The sequence below is a fragment of the Myxine glutinosa genome, chromosome 4 (assembly GCF_964187855.1).
Source record: "Myxine glutinosa chromosome 4, kmMyxGlut1.1, whole genome shotgun sequence".
NCBI lineage: Eukaryota > Metazoa > Chordata > Myxini > Myxiniformes > Myxinidae > Myxine > Myxine glutinosa.
The window spans coordinates 184,306,527-184,323,797 of NC_136264.1; the positions used below are offsets into that span (position 1 = coordinate 184,306,527).

Below are 17,271 nucleotides of genomic sequence, written 5' to 3' on the forward strand. Positions count from 1 at the left end.
ACGACTGATGATCGGTGATCGAAGAGTGCAGGAAAATAACGGTCTTGAGATGTGGGATTACCGAGGTCGTGAGAGGTTAAATCGACAAGGTCACTTTTGGGGGTCTTGGTTCAGACCGGCATGATGTTTCCATCCTTACGATGATGTGAATCGTAGAAAGAGGCGATTTGTGGAAAAGATACACAGGCTGACTTCCAATGTTATTTCTAACACAAGGAAGAGTACCCAACTACCCATCCCAAGTAACGGGAAAAGCCAGCAATAGTATCTCCCTTTTCTATTTCTCTTTCTCTCTCTCTCCCCACTCCCCTGTCCCCTCCCATCTCTTCCCCACTTCCCTCCTCCCTCTCCCACTCGCTCTCTGCCCCACTCCCCTGTGCCTCCCCCTCTCTTCCCCACTTCCCTCACCTCCCCTGTCTCACACACTCCGCTGCGTTCACCACTCCCCTGTCCCTCCCCTCTTTTCCCCAGTCTCCACCCCTCCCCTGTCTCCTACACTCCGCTCCCTTCACCACTCTCCTGTTCCTCCCCTCTCTCCCCCACTCCCCTCACCCTCCACTTCCTCCCCCACTCCCCTCACACTCCCCTTTCCCCCCACTACCATGTTTCCCCCACTCCCTCTCTGCCTGGTCCCATATCTTCCCCAATCCCTGTCTCTCCCCGACTCACCTCTCCCTCCCCTCACATCCCGTTCCCTTCCCCAAATCCTGTCGCTCCCTCACTCCCCTCTCCCTCCCATCACATCCCGCTCCCTCCCCCAGTCTACCGGGGGAGGGGGGGGGGGAGGAAGAGGACTGGAGGACTGAGCCCCCAAAAGTAGGTATATGCTCTCTTCGAAGCTACCTACACACACACAATTTCAATGAAACTTGATTACAACCTTTATCACCCAAAATTCACCAAAGTTTGTTGATGGCCGAAATAAAATAAGGGTTTATGGGGGTGTGTGGGGGGTTTGACCCCCCAAAATAGGTATTTGTTCTTTTCTCCGAAACTACACACAATTTTGATGAAACGCGATGACAACCTTCATCACCTGTGATGTATCAAAAAGTTCGATTTTGGTGAAGATCTGAATATGGATTCGGATATGAGAATTATTTAATTTTTAAGTGATTCTTCACCATTGAGAGATCGGGTGAAAAGCGAGATATAACATGATATTTAAAAAGTTATGGATGAGTTATGAATAAACTAGGTGGATGAGTTGTTAGATGACAAGAACAAGCCGATTTGATTTTGGTTCAGGTGCGAATCCAGATCCGGCCTATCCAGTGGGATACAAAACGTAAACTGTTCACCAGGTGGAGGTATGTGCTCCACAGAGTGCCATTCTAGTTGATATCCGATGTACCATACTCGTTACAGAGCATCTGCGCCGCCAAAGCAGCTTCCTGAGCAATGGTTATAATTAGGTGGTTTGCCATTGCCTTTCCAGCAGTCCTTTGGGCAGGAATTTATAATTTCTTCAGGGTGCCAGCGATAACTTGCCTACTGTTTGTGAAGGACACGGTGGCAATCTTTAACGTCTATCTCTGAAGACGTAATGGGCCGTCGTGGGACACCCAGTGTATGCCGGGGTCGTGTGAAAAAAAAGAATTTTAGAGCCATTTTACTTCATGTCTCACGGAGCCTGTTAAGTAATTGAAAAGTATCGCTTTTTCCTAATTTTGTTCAAATTTCACTGGAGATTTCGACCCTGATCAGGCTCCGGGCCAGGTATGGTCCATCTGCACCCCCCCCCCCCCCCCCCCCACAACTCTCCGACCCTGGGTTTTTCTGAACCATTGGGGTGTCCTGGGGTGGAAATCAACTGGTAACAGTAAATAAACTTGGACTCACTACCCATTTGGTACCTATATTGGATGGTACCCTCAAAACAGCATATTTTTAAATCCGCGTTGCGCCATATTCGACACACGTGTTCTTTTGGTATTTGTGCCTGCTAATATTAACTCAGAATAAAAAGTTATATACCAAAAGAAAGCTGTTCATCTACTGATCATCATAGAATATTGACACATTACTTATAATGGTACCTTAATGGTCATAACTAGTGCTGAATAGCAGTACCCCACTTTAACGTAACATAATTCGGTATCGACCGTACTATTTCATCTTACACACATAATATGAACACATTACACCTGATATGCTTACATATATATTTTATTGGCTTTCTCCTGTATATCAGCTTTAATTTGATACCAGATACATCCCCATAGCTTCAATTCTCTTTTTTATACAGCGTGTCAAAGATACTACCGGTATGGGGTGATATTGTAGGCGATGCTGCATTTGTCAATTTACAAATGCTGCCACGTATATCATGTACATATATGTTGGACACATGACAAAATCTATGTATTGTTAATATGTGTTACTTAATATATTGTTGTATTGATGTATCACTGTAGTTTATTGCAGGAATTTTGACGAAAATGGCATGCAGATCCTTCCATGTTTGTATCCTGCGTAAATTGAGATCATCAGATTGTACAATTATGTTATTTAAGTGTCTCTTACAGCGACAGAACGAGTCAATTAGTTAAGTTAAACACCTTTTTTTACATAGTTAAGTATGCAATATAAGATATTTTTTATAATTAAGATGCAATTTATAATAATTATTCAGCTTGGTACTTACCAATATTTTGATGTGTTTTGCAGGTGAAGTAACAACGCTAATATGGAACATCCGGCGCGAGCGAAACGTACACGTGAGAGTGAACAACCACCCATTGTGTGCATAACTCATGTAAAGGGACTGAGCTATGGAGAGTTGCACTTGTTATCTGGACTCAAAAATTCTGAGAAGAAATTGGCCAAGCTGCAGGAGGTCAAAGAAAGACGCCTTGCACAACCCCCACAGTCTCCGCATATGATGAAGGACACATGTGATTTGGTCCCTGAATCTCTGGCCGAACACCATGGTTTCCACTGGGAGTGTTACAAGCGTTTCACGATGAACTTAGACAGACTGAACCCTCCTACTGCAGGTACATCTGAAACAACTGGTGCCACAACTCAGCGGATGGCCCGTACTAGTTCTGGTGACAAGATCATATTTAAGCCAGACTGTATCTTCTGTTCTTCGGAAAGTCGTAAAAAAGTGAAAGTGCATGGCAGTTGGACTACCCAGGGGATGAGCCAGTTCGAGTATGAAGGCTGGAAGCCGGTACTGGAGATGGCTGAAATGAAGCAAGATGAAACGCTCTTAATGAGGATCCGAGGCCATGATCTTTTTGCCTCTGAGGCAAAGTTCCACAAAACTTGCCGTATGAAATATATGCAAAAGCCAGAGAAATGGCGCAGTACTGACGAAGAGGCACAGCACCATCAAGGAGAATTAGAAGAAGCCCACAGACAGGCATTCGATGTGGTATGTGATGCCATTGAAAGGGATGTGTTAATGGCCAAGAAGATAATGAAACTATCCGACCTGAGGCAAATGTATGTCATTAACCTGCAAACCAGCAAATATGCGAATCCTGACTACCGAGCCAGCAAACTAAAACTGAAGCTTGAAAACCACGAGCCTTTCAGGGAGAGACTATCATTCTGTGATCTGGGAAAGTCCTACATAATATTCAGCACTGCAATTGACGTCCAGACAGCAGTGAAACAAGCCTTCAAATTGGGATCAAGAGATATGATTGAGAGTGCAGGTAGCCATTTACGACTGTCAATTCTGGATGATTTCTCGAATGCCCCAGAACTGAAATGGCCACCAAGTCCTTCTGATCTCCAACAAATGGACGATGTTATACCAGATTCACTCAAGAAGCTGCTATGCTACATCATAACTGGAACAACATCAGCAAGGTCACAACGAAGCCAGCGATTAGTTCAATCAATCGGCCAAGATATCTGTCGCGCTGCCACCAAAGGCTCTTGGAAGCTTCCAAAACACATCATCATGTGCACGTCCCTGAGACATCTATACAGAAGTGAAAAGCTCATAACCCTTCTTAATAGAATGGGACACTGTGAGAGTTATTCATTTTCACTTGAATTGGAGACTGCACTGGCCGAATCAGTGATGAAGTCATCGACACAACTCTCCAACCAAATCATCAGGTCACCACGAGAGCCGTCTGTCTTCCACTCGGAGTTTGACAATTTCGATTCATTGGTGAATGATCTGACAGGAAAAGGTTCTGTTCATACAGCACACGGGATCATGATGCAAGAAGTCAGTGATGATCATGCCGCATCTGGTCCAGCAAGGCCAACTCAAGTTAGGACCAAACGGCGTTCTCTGCAGTTGACGGAAGCAACCATATTACCTGACTGCTATGTGACCAAAAGACAAAGCCCGAAACTTCAAGTAAAACAGCTTCAATATCCAGGATCTGTAGGAGAAAGAGGAACATCGACCAAACTCCAGACTCTATGGATCATGATCCGTCTCAAGGCAGAAACACAACAACAAGTTCCTGGTTGGACCGGTTTCATCTCAGAGACAGGTGAAATACCAAAGAAGCTCACAACGATAGACTACTATCCCGTCATCAATCAACCAATTACCGAGTACAAAACTGTCCAGGAATGCTTGCGTGCTGCTGAAGAGGCCACCAGAGAAGTTGGCCAGCCTTATGTCATTACCACATTCGATTTGGGGGTATGCATGAGGGCATTCCCCCTAGTATGGAACTCCCCCGACAAGTACGAAAGTCACATCATTCTAATAGGCACCTTCCACCTTGTTTGTGCTTACATGAAAATGATGGGTAAGAAGATGGCTGGGTCTGGTCTGTCAGATATCCTCCTGGAAGCAGGATTGATCGGTAGTGGATCTATCACAGGTGTGATGTCGGGAAAGAATTATGACAGAGCGTTACACTGTCATAAACTTATGCTGGAATGCTTGGAGAGGCTTCTCTTGGCGGAATACCTCAACGAAACTAATGCTGATGACCTGTTCGCGTCCCTCCCTGACGACTCAACTAGAAGACTGCAAGATCTTGTTGAATCCCCCAGTCAAATGACCTTAGAAGCTGTCTCGACGGATGAACTCATCATGAAGGTCATAGATAACTATGATACATTTCGACAGAGTGTAGCAAAGGGACGATTGGGGAAAACTGCTGAGCTCTGGGTGTCGTACATGGACCATGTACGTCTAGTCCTCTCACTCCTTGAAGCTGTAAAGACTAACAACTTTGTCTTGTATGTTGCGTCCATCAACGGTATGACTCCCCTCTTCTTCAGCTTCGGTGGCCAAAACTACGCCAGGTATTTGTCGTATTTCTCCATCTTCTTAGCCAACGTAGATAGCTCGCACCCGGGAGCTTTGACCCTCATTCGACGAGGAGCAATCAGTGTTGCTCGCTCCTTTATCCCTGGGAATCGCTGTGCTGTTGACAAGACAATGGAGGAAACCTTCATGAGACATGCAAAGTCTCATGGTGGTGCTGGTGCGGGTATATCTGGACTACTCACCAATTACCAGGCATATCAGAGGTGGGTCCGCACCCTTCACGAAAGGTCTCTCTACGTTGATGCATGTCTTGGTATGGCTCACATGACAGACAGCGGACAGGACACTAAGCATCGTGATGTACGTCCCAGAGAGGTGAGAAAAGGAGAGAGGTTGGTGAAGAAGACCATGGATGCGGTATGCAGTTTCCTGAATCCATTCACGGTAGACACAAAGGACCAGCTGTTGATTCTATCGTCAGGCGGTGCAGCCTCTGATGATGTTGCTGCAGATGTTCTGAAGGCTGAAGCCATCGGTCAACAAGCTCATGATAAATTTGTTGAGGTCCGACTGAAAACTGGCGAAGATTTTTTTGAACCAGTAAAACGACTCAATCTCAAAACTCTGAACAACATGAACAAAAGTTCCAAGACCAAGACATCAAAGAACAAAGTCACCCAGTTCAAGCACCAGGGAAACGTTGCATTTCAGCTTTTGCTGAAATCGCAAAATCAAGGGCTACAACTTGACCTAAAGGAACTGATGTCATACCCATTAACTCCAGTACCATACAGCTTGGCGACCGGAGATGGGTACCTAGCAAAGACAGACAAGGCAAAGGCATTCCAGCTCCTGACCAAGGACTGTACTGACATCACTGTACCACAGGCAAGGGTCACCCTGACAGTGTATGACGGAAATGCCACCTTCTACTATCTAAAAGACATTCCTAACAACTTCAGCCAGATCTGTTCCAAGGTCTTTGACATCATCAGTAAGACAGGAGATGTGGTGTTCAGCACAGATCAATACCTACCTGGATCAGTGAAGTCGATGGAGAGGCGACGTCGCGGCTGTGGAGAAAAGTTGATTCTAAAAGGAGAAGCTACAAAGAAACCGCAAGATTGGAAAATGTTTCTCTCGAACGACGAGAATAAAATCCAGTTCATCCGACTGCTACTCAGGCTCTGGAACAGTGACCAGTATGCTTCTCGGTGCCATGGTCGAAAAGTGATCTTGATATGTGAAGGGAAGGCATACCAACTCACATCCACAGATGGTCAGACAACAAATGCCAAAGAGTTGCCTCAGCTGGAATCGTCTCAAGAAGAAACAGACTCGCGCGTGATATTATACGTAAACTACGCCAGGAGCCAGAAATATGAGTTTGTTCGAGTGAAGAGCCCAGACTCGGATGTATTCTTCATCTTACTGCACTACGCCGCATCGATAAACGACATAAAGATACTGTTTGCCACAGGCACAGGAAACAAGCAGAGGCTAATAAACGTCAGTAAACTCGCAGCAGACTTCGGCCAAGAGAAGAGTACTGCTCTTATGGCACTTCACGCCTACAGCGGTTGTGACAGCACTAGCGCTTTCCGAGGGATTGGAAAAATCAAACCTGTTAAAACGCTGCTTCGTCTGCCGCAATACATCCCTATTCTCAACAAGCTTGGAGATACGTGGGATGTGCCAGAAGAGCTGAACAATCAACTAGACAGCTTCACATGTGCCATGTATGGAAGAGGAAAGGTATCACACGTTGATGATCTGCGACTCCTGAGAATAAATGAGCTATGTGCCAAGGAGAATCGTCACCTACCCTCAGGCAATGTAGACATGGCCAATATTCCACCATGTATGAGGAGCCTCACACAGCACATCCGAAGGGTCAACCACCAAGTGGGAATTTGGAAGAGAGCTCACGTTCCTCGACCAAGGATTCCCAAAGCAAGTCCAGGCCATGGCTGGGAAGAGGAGAAAGGCTGCCTGGATCCTCTCTGGTATGATGGAGACATGCTTCCGCGTGAGCTGGCTGATATAGCTCAGGTCATGTCAGACGACGATGAGAGTGATGATGAATCAGGTGATGAAACACCTGATGATATGGATCGTGTTTTGTACAGTGATACCGATGAAAGTGACAGTGACGATGACTGATCATGATGGACATATGCCATTCGTGCAAGCAAGCCAACTTGACTGCACTCATGCAGTGTTTGACTTTTGTTGATAATTAACAAAATGCAATTGTTTGTTTGTGTTCTTTTGAGAGTGGATACTTGTATTATATGATATAATGTGGTTAACTGAGTGTACGACATACATATGTAATTGTAGGGATAAAACTGACTGTTAATATTATTATGATATCTGTTGTTGAGCAATAATGTTTGGTTTATCATCAAAATATTCGATACTAAAATTTTTTTCAATGGGATGTTCAAATTTAGTTTCAAATAAGAAATATTTTTACTTTTACAGTAAATATTCGAGCATTACATTGTTACTGTTCTGTGGAAGGTGTTTGACCCAGTGTATGAATATTAATATGATGATATTAAAAACTACTGTGATTAATAAACAAGTTTTTCTTGTTTAATATGTTAATAAGATGGCAGTATGATTATGATATTCGATTATGAATGACATTTATAAGTGTAATAGGCAGTTCTTTTGAATATAGACAAAGACTGTTACCGAGATTATATGATTCATGGTTCCCGCGAAACAGGTAGTATCTTTGACACGCTGTATAAAAAAGAGAATTGAAGCTATGGGGATGTATCTGGTATCAAATTAAAGCTGATATACAGGAGAAAGCCAATAATATATATATGTAAGCATATCAGGTGTAATGTGTTCATATTATGTGTGTAAGATGAAATAGTACGGTCGATACCGAATTATGTTACGTTAAAGTGGGGTACTGCTATTCAGCACTAGTTATGACCATTAAGGTACCATTATAAGTAATGTGTCAATATTCTATGATGATCAGTAGATGAACAGCTTTCTTTTGGTATATAACTTTTTATTCTGAGTTAATATTAGCAGGCACAAATACCAAAAGAACACGTGTGTCGAATATGGCGCAACGCGGATTTAAAAATATGCTGTTTTGAGGGTACCATCCAATATAGGTACCAAATGGGTAGTGAGTCCAAGTTTATTTACTGTTACCAGTTGATTTCCACCCCAGGACACCCCAATGGTTCAGAAAAACCCAGGGTCGGAGAGTTGTGGGGGGGGTGCAGATGGACCATACCTGGCCCGGAGCCTAGTGAAATATGGAATCAGATTCTGAATATCAGCTTTTAATAAGCCTATATGATACATTGTTCAATCTTTCCAGGAGCCAATCACAGTACACCTAACCTCACACCAGCCAATCAGCGTAACCACGAATGGACGAACGGACAGCCATCTCTGTTGTTTGTATATATATATATATATACTGTATATGTTTGCAGCGCTTTGGATTGTTGTCTCCCTGCTGTGATCGAGCATTTCCAAACTTCCAGCTGCAACTTCACGATGTGGGAGTTCATGAGTGGTCTAGTTTTAAGAGTTTTGTTATTTCTGTTTGAGTGAAATTGCTTTAAGATTGCTCAAGACGAATCCGGCTTTCAGTTGAACCAGAAACTTCCATCAAAGGATTGCATTAGCTGTGACGTCATCAGTGGCTAAATATGTAAACACTGTATAATCAATTACAATTTGGGAATATGGTGTCCTATATGCATAAAGTAGAATGGCACTCAGTAGAGAGCATACCTTCGCCAGGTAAAACAGGTTACGTTTTGTATCCCACTGATAGGCCACATCTGGATCCGGATCTGAACCCAAATCAAATCGGCTTGTTCTTGTCACCGAACCAACTCATCCACCAAGTTTTGTTATAATCCGTCCAAAACTTTTTGAGATATCGTGCTATATATTGTTACAGGTTCGGGGAGCATGCCGGGTTCATGAGTGGATGGCTCGGACTTGCCACCCGATCTCCGACCCTGAAGCTGGCAAGCCATGGATAACTCCATGACCTAACGGGTTGCTGAGCAACCACGGATGCCGATTGAGGCAACTAAATCAAAGGGTGCTCACGCCCAATTATCGCGTTACCTTACCGGTGATGTAGTTATCTCAATGGGGGAACTGTGCTCTTGTCTTCCCTCCCTGTCTACTTATGATGTACGGCCAAGCAAACCGCAGGCGGGAGGTCGGTTCACTCGTATAGTGAATCATTGGGCATAACGTCCCGTCTATCTATCTATTACATACTACATATGACCAAAGAAGGAAAACAGACATCGGGCAGCTTTGGAAAATTTCTTATTGACATGGAAAGGGCACGTTGTGGGATAAGTGATGACATAAGTGATGACAATGCATGTTTTTGCATGCAAAAAAAAAAAATCAATTAAAATAATCACAAAAATATTATTTTCGGATTTTCACGTAAATCTAATGAATTCTTCCTTGTCACCTACCCAACCTATCTACCAAATTTCCTTCAAATATATACAGATCTTTTTGAGATATCCTCCTCACAAACAGACAAACAAACAGACAGACTGGTGAAAACATAACCTCTGTCCACCTTAGGTGGCGGATGTAATTAGTTTCAAATTAAATTATTTTGTGTGCACTGTGCAATTGCCTCAAAAAGAGAACCATGACAATTACAACTAAATATTGGCAGGGTGCAGCCCGAAGTGGAGATCGGTTTCTGAGGTTTGGGACATGGAATGTAGGGACAATGACAGGGAGATCAGGAGAAGTGGTGGAAGTATTGGTCAGAAGAAGAGTGGACATATGTTGTGTGCAAGAGACGAGATGGAAGGGAAGTGGGGTGAGAATGGTGAAGGGTAGGCAGGGACAGAAATACAAGTTTGTGTGGCAAGGGTGCCCGGAGGGCGTGAATGGTGTTGGTGTCCTGTTTTCTGAGGAGTTTGTAGACAGTGTGGTGAGTGTGACTAGAGTGAGTGATAGATTGATGATGGTGAAAATGATGATTGGAAAGCTCTTGGTGAACGTCATCTCGGGATATGCTCCGCAGGTTGGTCGAAGCAATGAAGAGAAGGACAAGTTATGGTGTGCAATAGAGAAGCTGATGGAAAACGTGAAAGATGAAGAAGTTGTTGTGGTGGGAGGAGACCTGAATGGACATGTGGGAAGGAGTATGGATGGTTTTGAGGGAGTTCATGGGGGTTACGGACATGGTGTGAGAAATGGAGAAGGTGAAAGGATTTTGGAGTTTTCTGATGGAGCTGATTTGTTGATTTGTAATACTCAGTTCCAGAAAGAGGATAATAAGCTTGTTACATACACGTCAGGTGGGTCGACGACAACCGTTGACTACCTGATGGTGCGTAGGCGAGATAGGGGGCACCTCCGGGACACAAAGGTGATCCCGGGGGAGGAGGCTGTTTCAAAGCACCACTTGGTTGTCTGCGACATAAGGGTAAAAGGTGCGAGGAGAGCTCGGCGGGTGAAGTACCAACCAAGAATGAAGGTGTGGAGGTTGAAAGAGGTGACAGTAAGGGAGGCATTAAAAGAGAGGCTGAGTAGGGTAGAGGATGATGTGGTTGAGCTTGAAAGTGGTTGGATGTCAATGAAAGCTAGTCTGTTGGGAGCCGTTGGTGAGGTATGTGGATGGACAAAAGGACCACCGAGGCACTCGGAAACATGGTGGTGGGATTATGAAGTTGGAAAGAGGATTGACGAGAAGAGGAAGAAGTTCAAGGAGTGGCAGAAGGCGAAGGGTACGGGAGCAGAAACAGCAGAGCATGAAAGTTATAAGGCAGCCAGGAAGGCTGCAAAGAAAGAGGTAGCAAAGGCGCAGGAGGCATGTAGGAAAATGTTCGGAGAACGCTTGGATTCGGAAGAGGGTCAGAAAGCAGTATTCAGGATTGCAAAGCACATAGCGAAAGAGAGGTGTGACGTGATGGGGGTGAGTTGCTTGAAGGATGAAGTGGGACAAATCGTTGTCGACCCAGATGGAATTAAAGGAAGATGGAAAATATATATGGAAATGCTGTTGAATACAGAGAATGAATGGGATGGCAACATGGAGAGTAACCCAGTTTTAGGACCGGCAGAGAAGACAACTGAGCAGGAAGTTGAGGAAGCGATAAAAGCAATGAAGAGTGGAAAAGCGGGAGGGCCAACGGGAGTTGTGGGAGATATGTTGAAGGCAGCAGGAAGTTGGGGTGTGAAGAGAATGACAGAGATCTGTAATCTGGTGGTGAAAGAAGGCCGCATTCCAGTGGATTGGGAACTGAGTACCCTCGTCCCTCTATACAAGGGGAAAGGTGACCCTCTGGAGTGTGGCTCGTACCGAGCGATAAAGTTATTGGAGCATGGAGTGAAGGTATTGGAAAGGGTGTTGGAGAGGAGGATAAGGAAGAAAGTGAAGATCGACTAAATGCAGTTTTGATTTATGCCAGGAAGAGGACAACAGATGCGCTTTTCATTGTGAGGCAGTTGCAGGAGAAGTACATGGAGAAGAGGAAGAAGTTGTTTTTTGGGTTTGTTGATCTGGAGAAAGCATTCGATAGGGTTCCACGCAAAGTATTGACATGGGCATTGAGGAAGTTAGGAGTGGAGGAATGGTTGATCAGAGTAGTGATAGCAATGTACAAAAGAGCACGCACAGCTGTAAGGACGAAGGACGGGAACAGTGGTGAGTTTGAGGTGAAGGTGGGAGTGCATCAGGGGTCGGTACTAAGTCCACTACTATTTGTAGCTGTGATGGAGGTGCTGGCTCAGAACGTAAAGGAGGGTTTACCGTGGGAGTTGTTGTATGCAGATGATCTGGTGTTGATTGCGGAAAGTATGGATGGACTGAAGGAAAAGATGAACAAGTGGAAGGAATGTATGGAGACAAAAGGTCTGAAGGTGAATATCGGAAAGACGAAGGTGATGGCAAGTGGTAAAGCATGTGGTGAGGTGGAAAGAACTGGGAAGTGGCCGTGTGCTGTGTGCAGGAAGGGTGTCGGAGTGAACTCCATTCAATGTACAATGTGCGCTGAGTGGGTTCATCAAAAATGTAGTGGTCTGAGAGGGTCATTTACCAGTGTGGCAGCTACATTCAAATGTAAGGTGTGCACAGAGGGAGCTGCAGATGGAGGAAATGTTGAGTTGGATCTTGGCTGGATCCAGCGTGAAGCTGGAAGGTGTGAAAACATTTTGCTACCTCGGAGACATGCTGAATGGACAAGGTGGATCAGACTCGGCAACGGTTGCTCGAGTGAGATGTGCATGGAAGAAGTTTCGGGAACTGAGTGGCGTGCTGATGAGGACGAGAGTGTCGCTGAAGCTGAAGGGAAAGGTGTATGCTGCATGTGTGAGAAGTGTTATGGTTTATGGGAGCGAGACATGGGTAATGAACGTAGAGCAGCAACGAAGGCTGGAAAGGGTGGAAATGCGAATGGTTCGATGGATGTGCGGAGTATCGTTGAGAGAGAGGAAGACAAATGATGAATTGCGAAAGATGATGGGAATATTGCCTGTGATTAATGCTGTGAAGAGGAACAGGCTGAGATGGTTTGGTCATGTGTTGAGGAAGGATGAAAGTGACTGGTTGAGAAGAGTGATGGAAATTGATGTAGAAGGAAGTAGAGGACGGGGAAGACCGAGAAAGACTTGGCTAAAGATGGTGGAAGAAGAAATGCGGGCAAGAGGGTTAGCAAGGAGAGATGCAGAAAATAGGGCAAAATGGAGAAGATTGTCATGGGGACCGCAAGGCTAACCCCCGCTCTAGCAGGGAAAATGGCCTTAAAATGCATGTTGTTGTTGTTGTTGTTGTGTGCACTGTATACTGTATGTCTTTATAATTGAATCTAGCTTCCGTTTCCCATCCACTTCAGGGCTAGCGCACATACACCATCAGGAGGGCTCTATTACGGCTACATACAGTGCATTCAGAAAGTATTCAGACCCCTCCACTTTTTTCCCATTTGTTATGTTGCAGCCTTATGGTGAAATCGTTTAAATTCATTTTTTCCCTCATCAATCTTCACTCAATATCCCATAATGACAAAGAGAAAACAGGATTTTAGAAAGTTTTCAAATTTATTAAAAATAAAACAACTGAAATATCACATTGACATAAGTATTCAGACCCTTTGCTATGACACTTTAAATTGAGCTCAGGTGCCTCCCATATCTCTTGATCATCTTTGAGATGTTTCTACACCTTGATTGGAGTCCACCTGTGGTAAATTCAATTGATTGGACATGATTTGGAAAGGCACACACCTGTCTATATAAGGTCTCACAGCTGACAATGCATATGAGAGCAAAAACAAAGCAATGAAGTCGAAGGAACTGCCTGCAGAGCTCAGAGACAGGATTGTGTCGAGGCACAGATCTGGGGAAGCCCACAATAAAATCTCTGCTGCATTGAAGGTTCCCAAGAGCACAGTGGCCTCCATAATTCTTAAATGGAAGAAGATTGGAACAATCAGGACTCTTCCTAGAGCTGGCCGCCCGGCCAACCTGAGCAATCGGGGGAGAAGGGCCTTGGTAAGAGAGGTGACCAAGAACCCGATGATCACTTTGACTGGGCTCCAGAGATCCTGTGTGGAGATGGGAGAAACTTCCAGAAGGACAACCATCACTGCAACACTCCAACTATCTGGGCTTTATCGCAGAGTGTCCAGACGGAAGCCTCTCCTCAGTGAAAGACATATGAAAGCTCGCTTGGAGTTTGCAAAAAAGCACCTGAAGGACTCTCAGACTGTGAGAAACAAGATTCTGTGGTCTGATGAAACCGAGATTGAACTGTTTGGCCTCAATTCTAAGCGTCATGTCTGGAGGAAACCAGGCACCGCTCATTACCTGCCCAATACCATCCCAACGGTGAAGCATGGTGGGGGCAGCATCATGCTGTGGGGGTGTTTTTCAGCAGCAGGGACTGGGGGACTGCTCAGGGTTGAGGGAACAATGAACGGAGCAAAGTACAGAGATATCCTTAATGAAAACCTGAAACAGAGCGCTCAGGACCTCAGACTGGGCCGACGTTTCACCTTCCAACAGGACAATGACCCTAAGCACACAGCCAAGACAACGCAGGAGTGGCTTAGGGACAACTATGTGAAGGTCCTTGAGTGGCCCAGCCAGAGCCCTGACTTGAACCCAATCGAACATCTCTGGAGAGACCTGAAAATGGCTGTCCACCAACGGTCCCCATCCAACCTGACAGAGCTTGAGAGGATCTGCAGAGAAGAATGGCAGAAAATCCCCAAATCCAGGTGTGCAAAGCTTGTCGCATCATACCCAAGAAGACTCGAGGCTGTAATCGCTGCCAAAGGTGCTTCAGCTAAGTACTGAGTTAAGGTTCTGAATACTTATGTCAATGTGATATTTCAGTTTTTTATTTTAAATAAATTTGCAAAACTTTCTAAAATCCTGTTTTCTCTTTGTCATTATGGGGTATTGAGTGTAGATTGATGAGGGAAAAAATGAATTTAAACGATTTCAGCAGAAGGCTACAACATAACAAAATGTGAAAAAAGTGAAAGGGTCTGAATACTTTCTGAATGCACTGTACATACATACCCACATATGCTATATTGCTATAGCTGCATTCTCGAAAGGTTATTACTAAAATTATTATTTTGATGTTCTGGACTCTCGTACAGAGCGTTGGTGCTGCCTCAGCAGTTTCGTGGCAATGGTTATACTGGGCGGTTTGCAATTGCCTCCTCAGCTTTCTTTGTTCATGCTCTATTCTTTCAAATGCTGAGCGTCAAGCAATGTAGCAGCACATATTATTATTATTTAAATCTTTGGTATGACCTGGACGGGGTTTGAACCACTAGCATCCCAGAATCTGATCGACATCCCAGACTCTGATCGACATCCCAGACTCTGATCGACATCCCAGACTCTGATCGACATCCCAGACTCTGATCGACATCCCAGACTCTGATCGACATCCCAGACTCTGATCGACATCCCAGACTCTGATCGACATCCCAGACTCTGCTCGACATCCCAGACTCTGATCGACATCCCAGACTCTGATCGACATCCCAGACTCAGAGCGACATCCCAGACTCAGAGCGACATCCCAGGCTCAGATCGACATCCCAGGCTCAGATCGACATCCCAGACTCAGATCGACATTCCAGACTCAGATCGACATTCCAGACTCAGATCGACATCCCAGACTCAGAGCGACATCCCAGACTCAGAGCGACATCCCAGGCTCAGATCGACATCCCAGACTCAGATCGACATCCCAGACTCAGATCGACATCCCAGACTCAAATCGACATTCCAGACTCAGAGCGACATTCCAGACTCAGAGCGACATCCCAGACTCAGAGCGACATCCCAGACTCAGAGCGACATCCCAGACTCAGAACGACATCCCAGACTCAGAACGATATCCCAGACTCAGAACGATATCCCAGACTCAGAACGATATCCAGACTCAGAACGATATCCCAGATTCAGAGCGACATCCCAGATTCAGATCGACATCCCAGGCTCAGAGTGACATCCCAGGCTCAGAGCGACATCCCAGGCTCAGAGCGACATCCCAGACTCAGAGCGAAATTCCAGACTCAGATCGACATCCCAGAATCAGAGCGACATTCCAGACTCAGAGAGACATTCCAGACTCAGAGAGACATTCCAGACTCAGAGCGACATCCCAGACTCAGAGCGACATCCCAGACTCAGAGCGACATCCCAGACTCAGAGCGACATCCCAGACTCAGATCGACATCCCAGACTCAGAGCGACATTCCAGACTCAGAGCGACATCCTAGACTCAGAGCGACATCCTAGCCTCAGAGCGACATCCCAGACTCAGAGCGATATACCAGACTCAGAGCGACATCCCAGACTCAGAGCGACATCCCAGACTCAGAGCGACATCCCAGACTCAGAGCGATATCCCAGACTCAGAACGATATCCCAGACTCAGAGCGACATCCTAGACTCAGAACGACATCCTAGACTCAGAGCGACATCCTCGACTCAGAGCGACATCCCAGACTCAGAGCGACATCCCAGACTCAGAGCGACATCCCAGACTCAGAGCGACATCCCAGGCTCAGAGCGACATCCCAGGCTCAGAGCGACATCCCAGGCTCAGAGCGACATCCCAGGCTCAGAGCGACATCCCAGGCTCAGAGCGACATCCCAGACTCAGAGCGACATCCCAGACTCAGAGCGACATCCCAGACTCAGAGCGACATCCCAGACTCAGAGCGACATTTCAGGCTCAGAACAATATCCCAGACTCAGAGCGACATCCTAGACTCAGAGCGACATCATAGACTTAGAGCGACATCCCAGGCTCAGAACGACATCCCAGACTCAGAGCTATATCCCAGACTCAGAGCGATATCCCAGACTCAGAGCGATATCCCAGACTCAGAGCGATATCCCAGACTCAGAGCGATATCCCAGACTCAGAGCGATATCCCAGACTCAGAGCGATATCCCAGACTCAGAGCGATATCCCAGACTCAGAGCGATATCCCAGACTCAGAGCGATATCCCAGACTCAGAGCGACATCCCAGACTTAGAGTGATATCCCAGACTCAGAGCGACATCCAAGATTCAGAGTGACATGCCAGGTTCAGAGCGACATTCCAGACTCAGATCGACACCCAGACTCACTCAGATCGACATCCCAGATTCAGAGCGACATCCCAGATTCAGAGCGACATCCCAGATTCAGAGCTGACACTCTAACCATTACATCATCAAGTACATTGTTGAAAATGACTGCTGCTAATTAATCTTACCGTGATGTTAAGGACAAACATCTATCTTAAGACAATTGTTTTACAACTATGTTTTGGGAACGAATGAATCAATTTAATCCAACTTCAGCAATGATAAAAAATAATGGTGGGTTAAAATGTTTTTAAGATAATGCGTTGCATATTAGCAACCTGAAGTATCCAAGTTTGAAAACATATTTTATCATCTCATGGTGAGCTTGTGAAATTTTCACAGATCATTTATTCCTTTGGTCTGCAATGAACAGAGATAATTGGGTGAGGACATTTCAGCAAATTAAAGGGGACCATTACTT

General features: G+C 45.4%; 1 protein-coding gene across 2 annotated transcripts in view; it reads left to right on the plus strand.

Moving 5' to 3' along the window:
- GRM3 (glutamate metabotropic receptor 3) overlaps positions 1-17,271 on the plus strand; it is a 129,897-nt gene that overhangs the window by 64,318 nt on the left and 48,308 nt on the right. The gene's annotated exons all lie outside the window — the stretch shown is intronic.